This window comes from Heloderma suspectum, chromosome 2 (genome assembly GCF_057233095.1).
Source record: "Heloderma suspectum isolate Gila_16-S chromosome 2, 16-S_ref, whole genome shotgun sequence".
Lineage (NCBI taxonomy): Eukaryota > Metazoa > Chordata > Lepidosauria > Squamata > Helodermatidae > Heloderma > Heloderma suspectum.
Window position 1 is genome coordinate 196,708,872 of NC_139459.1, and position 14,281 is coordinate 196,723,152.

At 45.0% G+C, this 14,281-nt stretch overlaps 1 long non-coding RNA gene across 1 annotated transcript; it reads right to left on the reverse strand.

Annotated features, from left to right (window-relative positions):
• Positions 1-6,112: 6,112 nt before the first annotated feature.
• On the reverse strand, positions 6,113-11,682 carry LOC146353750 (uncharacterized). The gene is made up of 3 exons (XR_014787404.1): positions 11,547-11,682; positions 9,425-9,619; positions 6,113-7,178 (listed from the first exon to the last, which is right to left on the reverse strand). It is a non-coding gene; the product is annotated as an uncharacterized LOC146353750 (long non-coding RNA).
• Between the last annotated feature and the right edge of the window lie 2,599 nt (positions 11,683-14,281).

The window sequence follows — 14,281 nt, forward strand, 5'->3', positions numbered from 1 at the left end:
AATGGTTGTGAAACTTCACTTCTTGCTTTTGACTGAGGTGTTATGATGTTGCTGATTTTTTTAGTTGATATAAGTGACAACAAAGAAAAAGGGGAATGCAAACCATCAGTCCCAGTCCATACGTTGGGTTGGATTCAGGATTAGTCATACTTAGAGTTAACCCACTGAAATCTAGGGATGTCAGAGAATTTCTCCATGAATCTCGGGGAGGCCGAATGCCAGCGCATTTGGCCCCCCGAAATTGGTGGAGAAACGGTCTGCCCCCCCGCCTCCCCCGGGACGGGACTTACCTTGCTTGAATGTCCCTGGCGGCGGCGGCGGCTCCGGCGGCGGTTCGGCAGCGGTTCGGCGGCGGCGGCTGGTCTTCCGACCGGTGGCGGCAGTGGCAGCGGCTGGTCTTCCGGCCAGCCGCCGCCGCCGCCATTTCCAAGTAAATCAAACAAACAAACAAATGTGATAGGCTACGTAAAGATTTACATAGCCTATCACGGCTAGATTTTAAAAAAACACCGTGATAGGCTACATAAATGTTTACGTAGCCTATCACCGCTGACTTTGGAAAAAAAAAAAAAGCACGTATACAAATGGTGGCGCCCATGGGCGCCGCCATTTGTGTTCCTTATTTTGGCACGTGTAGTCTACGTAAACATTTACATAGACTATGGCGAAAATAAGGGGAACGCAAATAGCGTTGCCCTTATTTTCTCCATAGGCTACGTAAATGTTTACGTAGACTACACGTGCCAAAATAAGGAACGCAAATGGCGGCGCCCATGGGCACCGCCATTTGCATATGCGCTTTTTTTTTCCCCAAAGCCAGCCATGATAGGCTATGTAAACATTTACATTGCCTATCACGGCTAACTGCAGGGACGCAAACAGCGGCGGCTATGGCCGCTGCCATTTGCATCCCGGCAGACGATGAGGTTTTGTGGCCAGAGGGATGGGGCGCTTCCCTCCCGGCCAGAATTTCGGCTGGGAGGGATGGGGTGCCTCCCCCCCACCATGAAGCAAGCGTCGGGATGAGGTAAGGGACTTTCGTCCATCCCTACTGAAATCAATTTCACTTAAGTTAGTAATGAGTAGCTTAAGTTAGTCATGACTAAATTAAGTCATGACTAACTTAAGTCCCATTGATTTCAGTGGGTTTACTCTAAGTATGACTAAATATGGATTGAACCCTTTATGACCTTCATGTGATTAGGATGTACGAAAGTCACTTACCTTGGGCGCCGCAATTTGCATATGCACGGTTTTCTGTTTTTTGTTTTACTCAGCCATGATAGGCTACGTAAACATTTACGTAGCCTATCATGGTATTTTTTAAAAATCTAGCCGTGATAGGCTACGTAAATCTTTACATAGTCTATCACGTTTTTTTTTTTTTACTGGAAATGGCGGCGGCGGCGGCTGATCGGAAGACCGGCTGCCGCTGCCAAACCGCCACCAAACCGCCACTGAACCACCGCCGAACCACCGCCAAACCGCCGCCGGAGCCGGTGGTGCCAGGAGGATTCGCCCAAGGTAAGTTCCATCCCGGGGGTGGCGGGGGGGGGGGTGGCAGACTGTTTCACCACCGATTTCGGGGGGCCGAATGCGCTGGCATTCGGCCTCTGCGAGATTTGTGGTGAAATTCTCTGACATCCCTACCAGGCCCAGGCCAGGGCCGTCCCTGCCGGATTTCCGGCCGCAGAGGGCTCTAGGTAAAAAACAAATAAGGAACGCAAATGGTGGCGGCTGTGTAGCTGCTGCCATTTGCTTACGCCGTTTTTTTTTTTTTTAAACCGGGATGTGATAGGCTACATAAGTCTTTACATAGCCTATCACGTCTCTGTAAAAAAAAAACAAAAAAAACCCAGGCGACCAGACTGCAAATGGCGGTGGCGGCAGCCAGTCAGAAGACCAGCCGCTGCAGCTGCCGCCGCTGAAGCTACCGCCAGAGCTACCGCCACCCGGAACATCCGCCCCAGGTAAGTCTCATCCTGGGGGGGATCCACGGGGGGGCGGGGGGGCAGGCCGTTCTGCCACCGATTTTGGGTGGCCGAATACATTGTCATTCGGCCTCACTGAGATCCGTGGTGGAATTCTCTGACATCCCTACATGTGATTCCTACCTCCCATCACGGCCATAATGTGTAAAGGTGGAGTCATTGACCAAGCCTTGTTGCAGTTGTTAGTTATTAATGAAAAAGAACATCTGTACGGCTGTGTATGTTAATGGTAGGGATGTTGGAAAATTCTGCCACAAACCCCAATGAGGCCAGATTCCAAGAATCCGACCCCATTGGGGTCAGTGGCAGAATGGAGCACACACCTCCGTGCCACTCCGGAATCCATTCAGGCTGGCTTCTTGATGCGGTGATCCTGCAGAGCTGGCCGCCGGCTCCACAGCGCTGGCAATACGGCTGGACACCATTGCCGTGCCATATTGCTGTGCTAAGTCTGGATGCAAATGGTGTCCACTATGCCATTTGTGTCCCTGTTTTCATGCGATAGGCTATGCAAATTATATTTATGTAGATATTTGTGTAGCCTATCATATGAAAAAACAGGGACGCAAATGGTGTAGTGGACGCCATTTACATCCAGACTTAGCCTCTGGTACTGGAGGTAGCAGATAGCCATCAAGACAAGTAGCCATTGATAGCCTTAGCCTCCAGGAATTTGTCCAACCCTCTTTTAAAGCCATCCAAATTGGTGGCCATCCCTACATCCTGTGGTAACAAATTCCATAGTTTAATTATGTGCTGTGTGAAAAGTCCTTCCTTTTGTCTGTCCTGAATCTTCCTCACACCAATCAGCTTCATAGGATGACCCCAGGTTCTAGTATTTTGAGAGAAGGAGAAAAAAGTCTCCCTATCCACATTCTCCACACCATGCATAATTTTGTAGACCTCTATGATGTCTCCCCTTACCCTCCTTTTTTCCAGGTTAAACAATCCCAGCTGTTGTCACCTTCCCTCATAGGGGAGATGCTCCAGCCCCTTGATAATTTTAGTTGCCCTTTTCTGGACTTTTTCCAGCTCTATGATATCTTTTTTTAGATGTGGTGACCATAGGGTTGGCGGAGAATTTCTCCCCAAAACTTCGGGGGGCCAAGCGCCAACGTGTTCGGCCCCCCAAACAAGTTTCGGGGAGAAATTCTCCGCACCCCCCTGCCCCCTGCACCCCCCCCCGGATGGGACTTACCTTTGTCGAATGTCCCTCCCGGCGGCAGGTCCGGCTGGCGGTTCGGCCGGTGTTCGTCCGGGGCAGGAGCGGCAGCCGGTCTTTCGACCGGCTGCCGCCGCCACCATTCCAATAAAAGAAAAAACAAAACACCCCTGTGATAGGCTATGTGACGATTAACGTAGCCTATCACGGCTAGATCTGCAAAGTCAGCCATGATAGGCTACGTAAATCGTCACGTAGCCTATCACGGGTGACTTAAAAAAAAAAAAAGCGCGTACGGATAATGGCGGCCCCCATAGGGAGCCACCATTCGCGTTCCTTATTTGGTCGCTGTAGTCTACATAAATCTTTACGTAGACTACGGCGAAAATAAGGGCAACGCAAATAGCGTTGCCCTTATTTTCGCCGTAGTCTACGTAAAGATTTATGTAGACTACAGCGACCAAATAAGGTATGCGAATGGCGGCTCCCTCTGGGGGCCGCCATTTGCGTACGTGCTTTTTTTTTTTTTAAAGTCACCCGTGATAGGCTACGTGACAATTTACGTAGCCTATCACGGCTGACTTTGCAGATCTAGCCGTGATAGGCTACGTTAATCGTCACGTAGCCTATCACGGGGGCGTTTTGTTTTGTTTTATTAACTTTTTAGTTCACGGCCGGGCGAGGCGCCTCCTCCCCGGCCTGAATTTCGGCCGGGCGAGGCGGGAAGCCTCCCCCCCAGCCTGAACTTTGCGGGGGGAGCAGCGAAGTGCCTCCCCCCCCACCGCGAACAAGCTTCGAGGACAGGTAAGGGACTTTCATGCACCCCTAGGTGACCAGAACTGTACACAGTATTCCAAGTGTGGCCACACCATAGATTTGTATAAGGGCAGTATGATATAGGAGTTTCCAGCTCCTGTTCTGTTCTTCTTCTTCTTCTTTTAAATGAAGATGATGACGTTTTTATCTAGTTCCTGACTGGTGTGTCCTCTAAGCCTTCCATGATATCTAAGGACAAATAGATGTTGTGATGGGAAGAAGCAACGTTTAAAAGCACAGGACATGGAGCTGCATGGGTGGGAGAAGCTTAGTTCAGTGGCAGACCATATGCTTGTCATTCTGAAGGTTCCAGAATCAATTTCCAGCATCTCCAGCTAATAAAACCTACAGCAGTGGGGCTGGGAATCTTCTCTGGTAGACATTATGGAAAGCAATTGCCATGCAGAAGAGACAAAGCTGAGATAAATGGACCAAAACAACCAGTGCTCTGACTCGGTTTAAGGTAAGGTAGTTTAATGTATTCATGTCCACCATAACCAGACCTAAACTGAAATTTGAGCAAAATATCAAAGGAATCTTGAGAGAAGCCAAAGAATTTCCATAAAACCAGTGTCGTCTCTTGGTATACGGGCGGGAATTGCACATCACTAGCGTTGCACATCACTAGCAGTTGTTGGAGTATGGTGCTCTTCTGCTGTTCCAGTTCTGCCACACTTCATGGAGTCTCTGCTGGATGATTCTATGGGCTTGCCTCCTGAGAGTGTCTGTTAATGCATTGCACTCTTTCAGGACATTTTCACAGCTTGATTTACCAGTGCACATCCAGAATCCCAGTGAGACACAACCCATTTTCCTACCTTAGTTACAAAATCACACAGAGCAGCTACCCAAATGTTACAGTCATCTTCAGAAGCCCTGTACCAAGTCCTTCTTCAGTGACCGAAGAGACAGCCTTCTCAGCTGGGTACCCTTTAAATGGAATAGCACTCCTATCCCCAGGGAGACTTCCCTTGTGGCACTAAAATTGATGTCTTTTTGGTGACAGCTGAGGACTGTTTTTGTTTGCCCAGAACTTCCAGCATGTCACCTAAACTATTTCTAACTGACACATTTTTATGGATTTTACTGGCTGTACCACTTCAATCTGTTTTTATTGTTCTGTGGAGTTAATTTTATGTATCACTGGTTTTATTCTGTATTTCTTTCATTAGTCTTTTGTTAGCTCCCCTTGGGATTTTGAAAAACTGAAGGGCAGCATATACATATCTTCTCTGAAGGTAAAACTAATGCTCTAGAGAGGTGAGGATGAGGGTTAGCTAAGAGGGGTTGCTGACAGCTTCAGTACCTGACCCAAACCAACACCATCTTCTCCCTGCAAGGGAAAGGTTATTGAACATAGGGGTGAAAGCTTAGGGTTTGTCTTTATGGTTTTAATTGTTGTGAACTATCCAGACTGCTTCAGTGATTGGGCAGTATAGAAATGTAATGAATAAATAAATAAATTACTCAGATACAGTGATGCATCAGGACCATCTGTATGGTCTCCACTCAGGTAAGCCATCTGAGATGGAAGGATATGAAGTCTCCCCATCACTGTCTCCGGGACAAATTACACATTGCATTCTGGGAATGCAATTAACTTGCTCAGTTCTTCAAGTCCAAATAGCTGCCTGGGATGGGGAGAGAGAATCAAGATTAGGACTAGGACATGCAGAAGAGAATGTTTAACTCTTTCCCCATGCTGTGGTCCTGATGACTGCCACCCCTCCGGCCCAGCTATTAACCCCAGAAGGGAGGCTTCCATTGATGCTGGGAGCATCCTTCCCAGGGCTAATAATAACAGCTTTGGTGGGGAGAGGGGGTTCATTGGGACCACAATTGGGAAAAGGACTGAACACCCCCTGTCCTTGATCAGTGGTCCTGATCCCCCCCCCCAAGCCATTTGGATTTTAAAATGAAGCATGTTCATTGCTTTCACATAATGCTGGGAATTGTATGACTTTTTTCTGTCTAAATATGCATAGGATTGCACCCTAAATCTCCCATGCTAGTACTTGTCTTTTCTTCCTTTGTTCTACTGCAATATGTTTCAGATGCATGAAAGTTCAACTTTATTATGCATTTAGTACACTATTATTGTTAACACCATGTTTTGAGTTTAATATTGATGCTGCTGAGATTAATGCATTCTGTTCTTTTATTATATGTAAATTTAAGTACACTTCAAAATGGTAATGCATAGCAACTGAAAACATTATTTGTATTCTCTTGGGGTGCAAGATTCTACCATAATCCATATGTAGCCACATAAGAGATAACAACATGTTTTATTTTGCTGGCTTCTGCCAAGGATACATATCACAAAATCTCTGTTTAGCTTCAAAGCCTCAAAGAAAATTGAAACATGCTGTTCAGTGGTTTTATACCAATACAAAAGAATTAAGATGAAACAAAGTTATTATAGGATCTTTCATTGTCACTATAGTAACTTGCTTTCTCTGAATTTTCAAGGAATACATTTGCTGATCTACATAATAGAAAATACTGTTTGGCTCTGTTGAAAGATCCAAATTTGATCAATGCCAAGCAAACATTATTTATCATAGTTGTATCTAGGGATGGGCAAATAAGTTATGTTCATGTTCACCCAGATTCTCCAAGCATCAGCTTGATGCTCATCTCTCCTTTGCTTGCAAGCACTATTTGATTTATGCAAATGGGAAAATCACACAAATTAAATGGGATACAATGGGAAAATTGAGCAAAAAATTGAGCATTTTTCCAAGTTGTGCAACTTTCTCCCTAGGGCTAAAGTGTGAAATTGCATTTTAAAAAAAAAATGCAGAATTTCAAACAGCTTTTCTCTATTAAATTTGTGCAATTTTCAAACTGAGCACATGTTGGAACATTTTTAAACATTTTCAGAGAACACATTTCCCTGCTTGCACTTGCATTTAGGGTTGCAAACGGGGCATGTTTCACTGTTTTGTGATCACAAATGAAATTCACGTTCATGCCTTGTTGTATCACGACTTTCCTCCAAGGAACTCAGGATGGTGTATTCCCCTGCTTATCCTCACAGCAACCCTGTGAAGTAGGTCTGAGAGATATTGATGGATGGTCTCCAAGTACATTTTTTGTTATCTGTTGAATCTTGATTGCAGGGGTGGGGGAACCTCTGACCTGCAGGCCAGACACCGCCCCTGTGGGTTCCCCATCTGGCTTGAAAGCTTCTTCTGCTGTTACCTCTGATCAGTGATAAGAGATAAGAGGGTATGTGAAGACATTTAAACTTTAAATAGCCTGCTCTCCAATACCTTGCACAGAACTGAACTGTGGCTTGTATTCCTGAAAGTGAATGAGGTGATGATAATGAGGCTTTCAAGTTTTATACTGTTTTTTTATATTGTTTTCAAGTTCTCTCTCTCTCTCTCTCTCTCTCTGTATACGCTGCTATAATGAGCTCCCACTGTTCTTTTATAACTCTCTTATGTCCCATTTCTGCATCTCTCTGCAATTTAAAAACAGCAGCAACATGAAAATATGTATTATTGTAATGTATTTTTCACAGAATACAGATTTTTGTATTCATTTTACCCTAATACATATATTTTTGTATTCATTTTTATCCTAAAATATGCATTTTAATCTAAAATCCCCTTTTTTTGTAAGCATTTTGGTAAGTTTTGAGCTGTATCACAAAATCTGAAGAAGTGTGAAAATTGAAGGATGTGTGTTCTGATCCTCATATTAGTCGAAGTGCAAATCAAGTCAGTTCACTTAAAATCTTCATGCACCCTTGTCATAACAATACTAATAGAAGAAGCACTTCCATACAGACAGCTTTGTAAGTGTCAGGCACACTAAATCAACAGGCCTCACACCTGTAATTCCTATAGAAACTGCTCTTATCCATCTGGTGATTCTTGCTAGTCCAAAGAGATGATCCAGATTAGCACAGGATGCACAGCAGTTGTTGTGTAAACCTGGCAACATTAACACTAATGCTCTCTCATTAGCAAGTATCTCAATATTTCCTGTTCTGAGAGGTAGCTTCAGTTGGGGGGGGGGGGCTGGACAAAGTGCCCTCTGGTGGGACTCCTCTTCCTAGTGGAGGCAGTGCTCCAAGCAGTACTGGGCCTAGCTGTCATTTCATTACCCACAATGACCCTGATGCAGTGTCACTAGGGAATTGTAGGAAATCAAAATGGCTGCTGAACCCAGCTACCCAGAACTGCTCAGACCACCCAACTGGGAAACAAAACAAAACATTTTTTAAAGGGGCGGCCTAGGCCTGGTGTTAGCAGTGGATACTGCTGGGCCACTGTGACCCTGGTAACTGACCAATGTTGCCAGGTGCTAACACCATACCTCTTCCACTCAGTGTTTTGATGTTAATACTTCCCCTTGGGAAGTGTCCTTCATGGCTACCTTTTTCTTTGTCATGAAGAGGCACTGAGAATTGAGTCTCAAAAAATCCCATATTTATTTTAAATATGTGGCCAGATTGCTAAAGGGGACCAGAAGGTCCGAACATATAAGACCGACTCTGGCCTGCTTGCACTAGCTGCCTGTGTGATTCCGAGCCCGATTCAAGGGGCTGGTTTTAACCTATAAAGCCTTACATGGCTTGGGACCACAATACATGATGGAGCGCCTCTCCCAACACAAACCTACCTGTATACTACGCTCAACATCTCAGGCCCTCTTCCAGCTGCCTACACTGAGGGAAGCTCGGAAGAAGGCGACAGGGAGAGGGCCTTTTCAGTGGTGGCCCCCAAATTAAGGATTGATCTCCCCAACAAGGCTTGCCTGGTGCCAACATTATTATCTTTTCGATGCCAGGTTAAGACTTTTCTCTTCTCCCAGGCATTTGACAGTATATGATAAGTGTTTAATGTCTTATGGTTATGGTTGTTTGTTTTTGAGATTGTTTGTTTGAAGATGTTTAGATATATGTTTCTTTTGGGTATTTTGTCTGTTCATGTGTTTTTTATGTAAATGGTTTTTAATCTCTATATATTGTATTTTTAATATTTTTAATCTTTGTAAACCACCCAGACAGCTCCAGCTATTGGGAGGTATAGAAATGCTGCTAATAATAATAATAATAATAATAATAATAATAATAATTTTATACATGTTAAAAGCAGTTTTCTGTTGGGGGGTGCATTACATTTGAACCACTTTTGTCAATGGTTTAATAATATGTGTCCTTACTGCAACTCAACTTATTCTAGAAAAGTTCTAGAAAATTACACTGAGGAATCTAGAAATATTAAACAGTATATAGATTGGTCTGGAAAATATGCAAATGCCTTTGCAAAATTAGGTCCAATTTAGACATTACCTTAGTGGTGTTGGAGCTGCTTCCATGTGGTCTGTCCCCATACGGCTCCAGTAATGATTTTTTAAGTTGCAGTTTTACTGTTTTTTATTATAGGAAATGCAATATCTAAGGGCAAAAAAATAGGGATGTACGAAAGTCACTTACCTTTCCACGGACTATGTTCATGGTGGGGGGGAGGTGTTCCATCCCTCCCCCTGGAATCCTCGACGGGGGGGAGGCGATCAGGTCCTCCCCCACAGAATCCTCGATGGCTGGCTGTGCTCCGCGGCAGCTCTGCAGAGCAGCCGGCCAGGCCCAGGCCGGAGCTGTCTGCAGCCGGATTTCCGGCCGCTGAGGGCTCTGGGTAAAAACAAACAAACAAAAAAAACTACATACGCAAATGGTGGTGGCTACGGCCGCCACCATTTACATTCCTTATTTTTCGCCGTCTTAGTCTAAGTAAATATTTATGTAGGCTAAAACGGCGAATCAAAAAGGGAAGCTAATAGCGCCCGCTATGCTATTTGCGTTCCCCTTTATTTTCTCTGTAATTGTCTACGTAAATATTTACATAGACTAAGACGGCGAAAAATAAGGAATGCAAATGGCAGTGGCCATAGCCACCGCCATTTGCGTACGCATTTTTTTTTTGACCGGGATGTGATAGGCTACGTAAGTCTATTTTTTATATCTCTGTAAAAAACGAACAAACAAAAAAATGACCAGAGTGCAAATGGCGGCTGTGGCAGCCGGTCGGAAGACCAGCCGCCGCTGCCGCCGCTGCCACTGGAGCCGCTGCCACCCGGAACATCCGCCCCAGGTAAGTCTCGTCCCGGGGGGGATCAGTGGGGTGGCGGGGGGGGTGGCAGGCTGTTCCGTCATGGAGTTCGGGGGGCCGAATGCACTGGCATTCGGCCTCTAGGGGTGGACGAAAGTCACTTACCTTTCCTCGAAGGACGTTCGCGGTGGGGGGGAGGCGCTTCGCTGGTCCCTCTGCGAAGTTCCGTCCGGGGGGGAGGCTTCCCGCCTTGGCCCGGCTGAAATTAAGGCTGAGGGGGAGGCCTCCCGCCTCGCCCCAGCTGAAATTCAGGCCGGGGGGGGGAGGCTTCCCGCCTCGCCCCGGCCGAAATTCAGGCTGGGGAGGAGGCTTCCCGCCTCGCCCGGCCGCGAACGCGAAAGTAAAAAAAAAAACAAAAAATGCCCCCTGATAAGCTACGTGACGATTCACGTAGCCTATCACGGCTAGATCTGCAAAGTCAGCCATGATAGGCTACATCAATCGTCACATAGCCTATCACGGGTGACTTTAAAAAAAAAAAAAAAGCGCGTACGCGAATGGTGGCCCCCATAGGGAGCCGCCATTCGTGTTCCTTATTTAGTCGCTGTAGTCTACGTAAATGTTTACGTAGACTACGGCGAAAATAAGGGCAATGCAAATAGCGTTGCCCTTATTTTCTCCGTAGTCTACGTAAATCTTTACGTAGACTACAGTGACCAAATAAGGAATGGGAATGGCGGCTCCCTATGGGGGCCGCCATTATCCGTACACACTTTTTTTTTTTTTAAGTCACCCGTGATAGGCTACGTGATGATTGACGTAGCCTATCATGGCTGACTTTGAAAATCTAGCCATGATAGGCTACGTGAATCGTCACGTAGCCTATCAGGGAGCATTTTTTTTTCTTTCATTGCAATGGCGGCGGCGGCAGCCGGTCAAAAGACCGGCTGCCGCTCCCACCTCGCTCGAACACCCGCCGAACCGCCGGCTGGACCAGCCACCGGGAGGGACATTCGGTGAAGGTAAGTCCCGTCCCGGGGGGGTGCGGGGGGTGGGGGGGTTCGGAGGATTTCTCCCCAAAACTTGTTCGGGGGGCCGAACACATTGGCGCTCGGCCCCCCGAAGTTTCGGGGAGAAATTCTCCGCCAACCCTATCGGCCTCACCAAGATCCTTGGAGGAATTCTCTGACATCCCAAGGAATGCTACACTCTCCCGGAACAGGGTGTTAACAGTACTGTATGTTAACACCCATGTTAAGTATAGTAAGTCTGAGTTAGGGGAGCCCCTTAGTTCAGGTGGTGCAATTATATTTGCATTTCACTTTGCCATGAACAGCACTGGCTGAAGAGGGCTGCCTAACAGTCTTCCCCTATTGTCAGGATCAGCTTAGGATTGGGGTTTACATGGCACTTCAACTTAAAAGGAAGAAAAGGCCTTTAGAAAAAAGGCAAAAAGCATAAAAAATAGACAAAATATAAGATTTCTTAGGAAAAGCATTTCTACATTACCTGGCTTTAGGTCTTATGCCTGGCAGTGTCTCAAACACTTACAGAGTTCCAAAGGTTCTTTGTTTTCAAGCCATTTCGGGCTTTTCAAGGACAAATGGCCAGCTGCCATTACATTTGAGCACTCAGAGACAAGGAAACACAGGACGTTTTCTTCATGGTAAAAAACATTCCAAGTGGAGCTCACTGAATTTCCTAATAGACATTGCAATCTGATAGGTTGAGGGGCTGGTCAAACCTGATTTTGGAATTAGGCCAATCTGTATTAGACATAGCTATGCAATCGCTTGTAACAACCAGTCAGAGAACCCAAAGCCATTCTGAAATCTTCATGAGGAAGGATGGCAAATATTAATTAGACACAGGAAAGATAGCTTCACTTCAGACTAGGGATGTGCAACAGTGAATTTTGTTCCATTTAAGCCTGCTTCTGATTCTATTCCAGTAAGCAATGGTGGACTGTAACAGATTTTGCTTTTTCTGATTATGGACATTTTTTATGCATGGTAATTTGCGCAAATTGGATTTGGGGGGAATCTTGAAATTTCTGCAAATGGGGTCATATTTCTTTTTAATATTTTTTGTTTATTGCACACAATTTCAAGTCTGCCCTTCCTCTGTGTAGCCCTGCAGAGGCATATTTCCCCCTTGTAAATATCTTTGTCAGTTTCATCCTCTCCACACTCTACTTCTTGAGCCCAGCAGAGCCATATTCCATATTTGTCAAAGTACTTGTCAATGTCATCCTTCACTTCCATGATCCCCCCCCCCCGCAAATCCAATGTGCATAAATTGCCATCATTAAAACAAAAACAAAAACCCATTGGAATCCATGTATTGGATCATCTTGCTACAGACTGAATCTACACCAGCCGGGGGTAAGGGAATGAAATCTGCCAGAGCTGAACTGGAAAAATCCATTAATTTTCACCCTGCAAATGGAATTATCATACTACTTCAGACTTCCATATGGTAGTCTGATAGGGAAAAGAAAATTCTGCTAAAGCACATACAGGTCACTCACATAAGTTGCTATCCCTTGTCTTACAGGGTGAAACATTTGAAGCTTCCATTTTTAAGTGACAGATATTGATCGACAAATACGCATATGCACACATGTGCATGCACACACACACACACACACACACACAAGCCGACAAGCTTCTTAACAGCTGGAGTTCGGGTGGGGGGGCAAAGGGCTTAGAAAAGATGGAGCCGGTCAGGTTTATTTGACCAAACTTTTGACATCCAGCCAATTTGCATTACCCAGCTCTCTGGATGTATCACAAGTTACCTTGAAACTCCCCTGAGTTTCAAGAGTTTGAACTTTCCATGTGGCAAAGGGATCTTTTGCTGGGTGGGGTGGGGGAACTGAATCAAAAGCACTCCTAGGCACAAGGAGTTAGTAATGCAATTTTCTGAAATTGTAATCCCAGCATTTTCTTCCAGATAGGGATGTAAGGGTCTTGTATAATATGCTTTGTTTGTGTTTTGTGGATTGTCAGGCATCGTCTGCTCCGTCATCCACTCATTGATGGATGTGGATATTTTTTTCCCCTCTGGCAAAGTAAGCAAAACAAAAATCAGTCAGAATTATGGACATTTTGCTGGTATGTAAGATTTTGCACACCTTTCTTGTGTAAATTCAATGAGCAGAGTTTGTACACAAAAAGCTTGCTACACTATAGAGGTTGAAGAGAGATCAGAGATGTATAAAATATGTTGTTGTTGATTTAATGCTGTATACATTGCCATATATTTATGCAACTTCCTTAGTTTTGTATGACTAAAGTTATGTACAATTATGGAAAATTTTAAAAATGGTCTGCAAGTCCATGGAATCTGCACGATGCTGAAAAGCCACTGCACTGTGGATTCTGCAGGGCGGTTTCATAGAAATCCAGTGTCATTTTGATCTGCTGCAGATTTCTCTGACATCCCTGCTTCCAGCAGTGGGTCAGAAGTGGGGAATGAATCCCAATGTGTTATTGATTAAGCAGAATTCTATGGGTAGTTTGTCAGCCTAGAATTCATGAATAGAAGCTCACCATTGTACCATAATTTCTAGCACTGTGCTGAAAATTTGTCCCACATATTTTTCCACCATTCTCATTCAAATTGATAGAAATGAAATTGCTTTTGAAAAGAAATGCAAAGGAGGAGAAATTTCTGAGAAATTTTCATGAGTTTGGTTTGGAGTTCTTGTGCTTAGCTTACTTGTGAGATGGCTGAGGAGTGTGTGTGAGTGTCCTATCTTTCATTGTATATTCATTTCTCTGGCAACTGGCAGCCTCTTCAGCTTCCCACATTTTAATCAAAGCCCAGGGGAAGACAGCATGAGGTAATTCTTCCCACAGAGCTTTTTCAGATCAGGAAGTGCAGGCAGCCTGGGAGAGTGCAGAGCAATGTAGAGATGTATAATTGGAAGAAACACACAGTGCCTTCAACCATCTCACAGCAATTACATAAGGTCAAAAACACCACCCAAAGAAATTGAAAATAAATTATAAAATGTCCTGAGAATGAGGCAGAAAAATGGAACCCTCCTTCAAGGGGGAAGAAAACTGTCAAATTCTGCCACAGCACTAGCTCTCCCTCTTCCCTGGAGCTGAATCCAACACGACCTCCCTCATACCTGCTACAGGGCTTGCAAGGGAGTGATGGCATTTTATCAGCAGCTGCATTTGAGACAAGATGTATCCATAATCACACCCCAGAAATTTAACATTTGGAAGCCC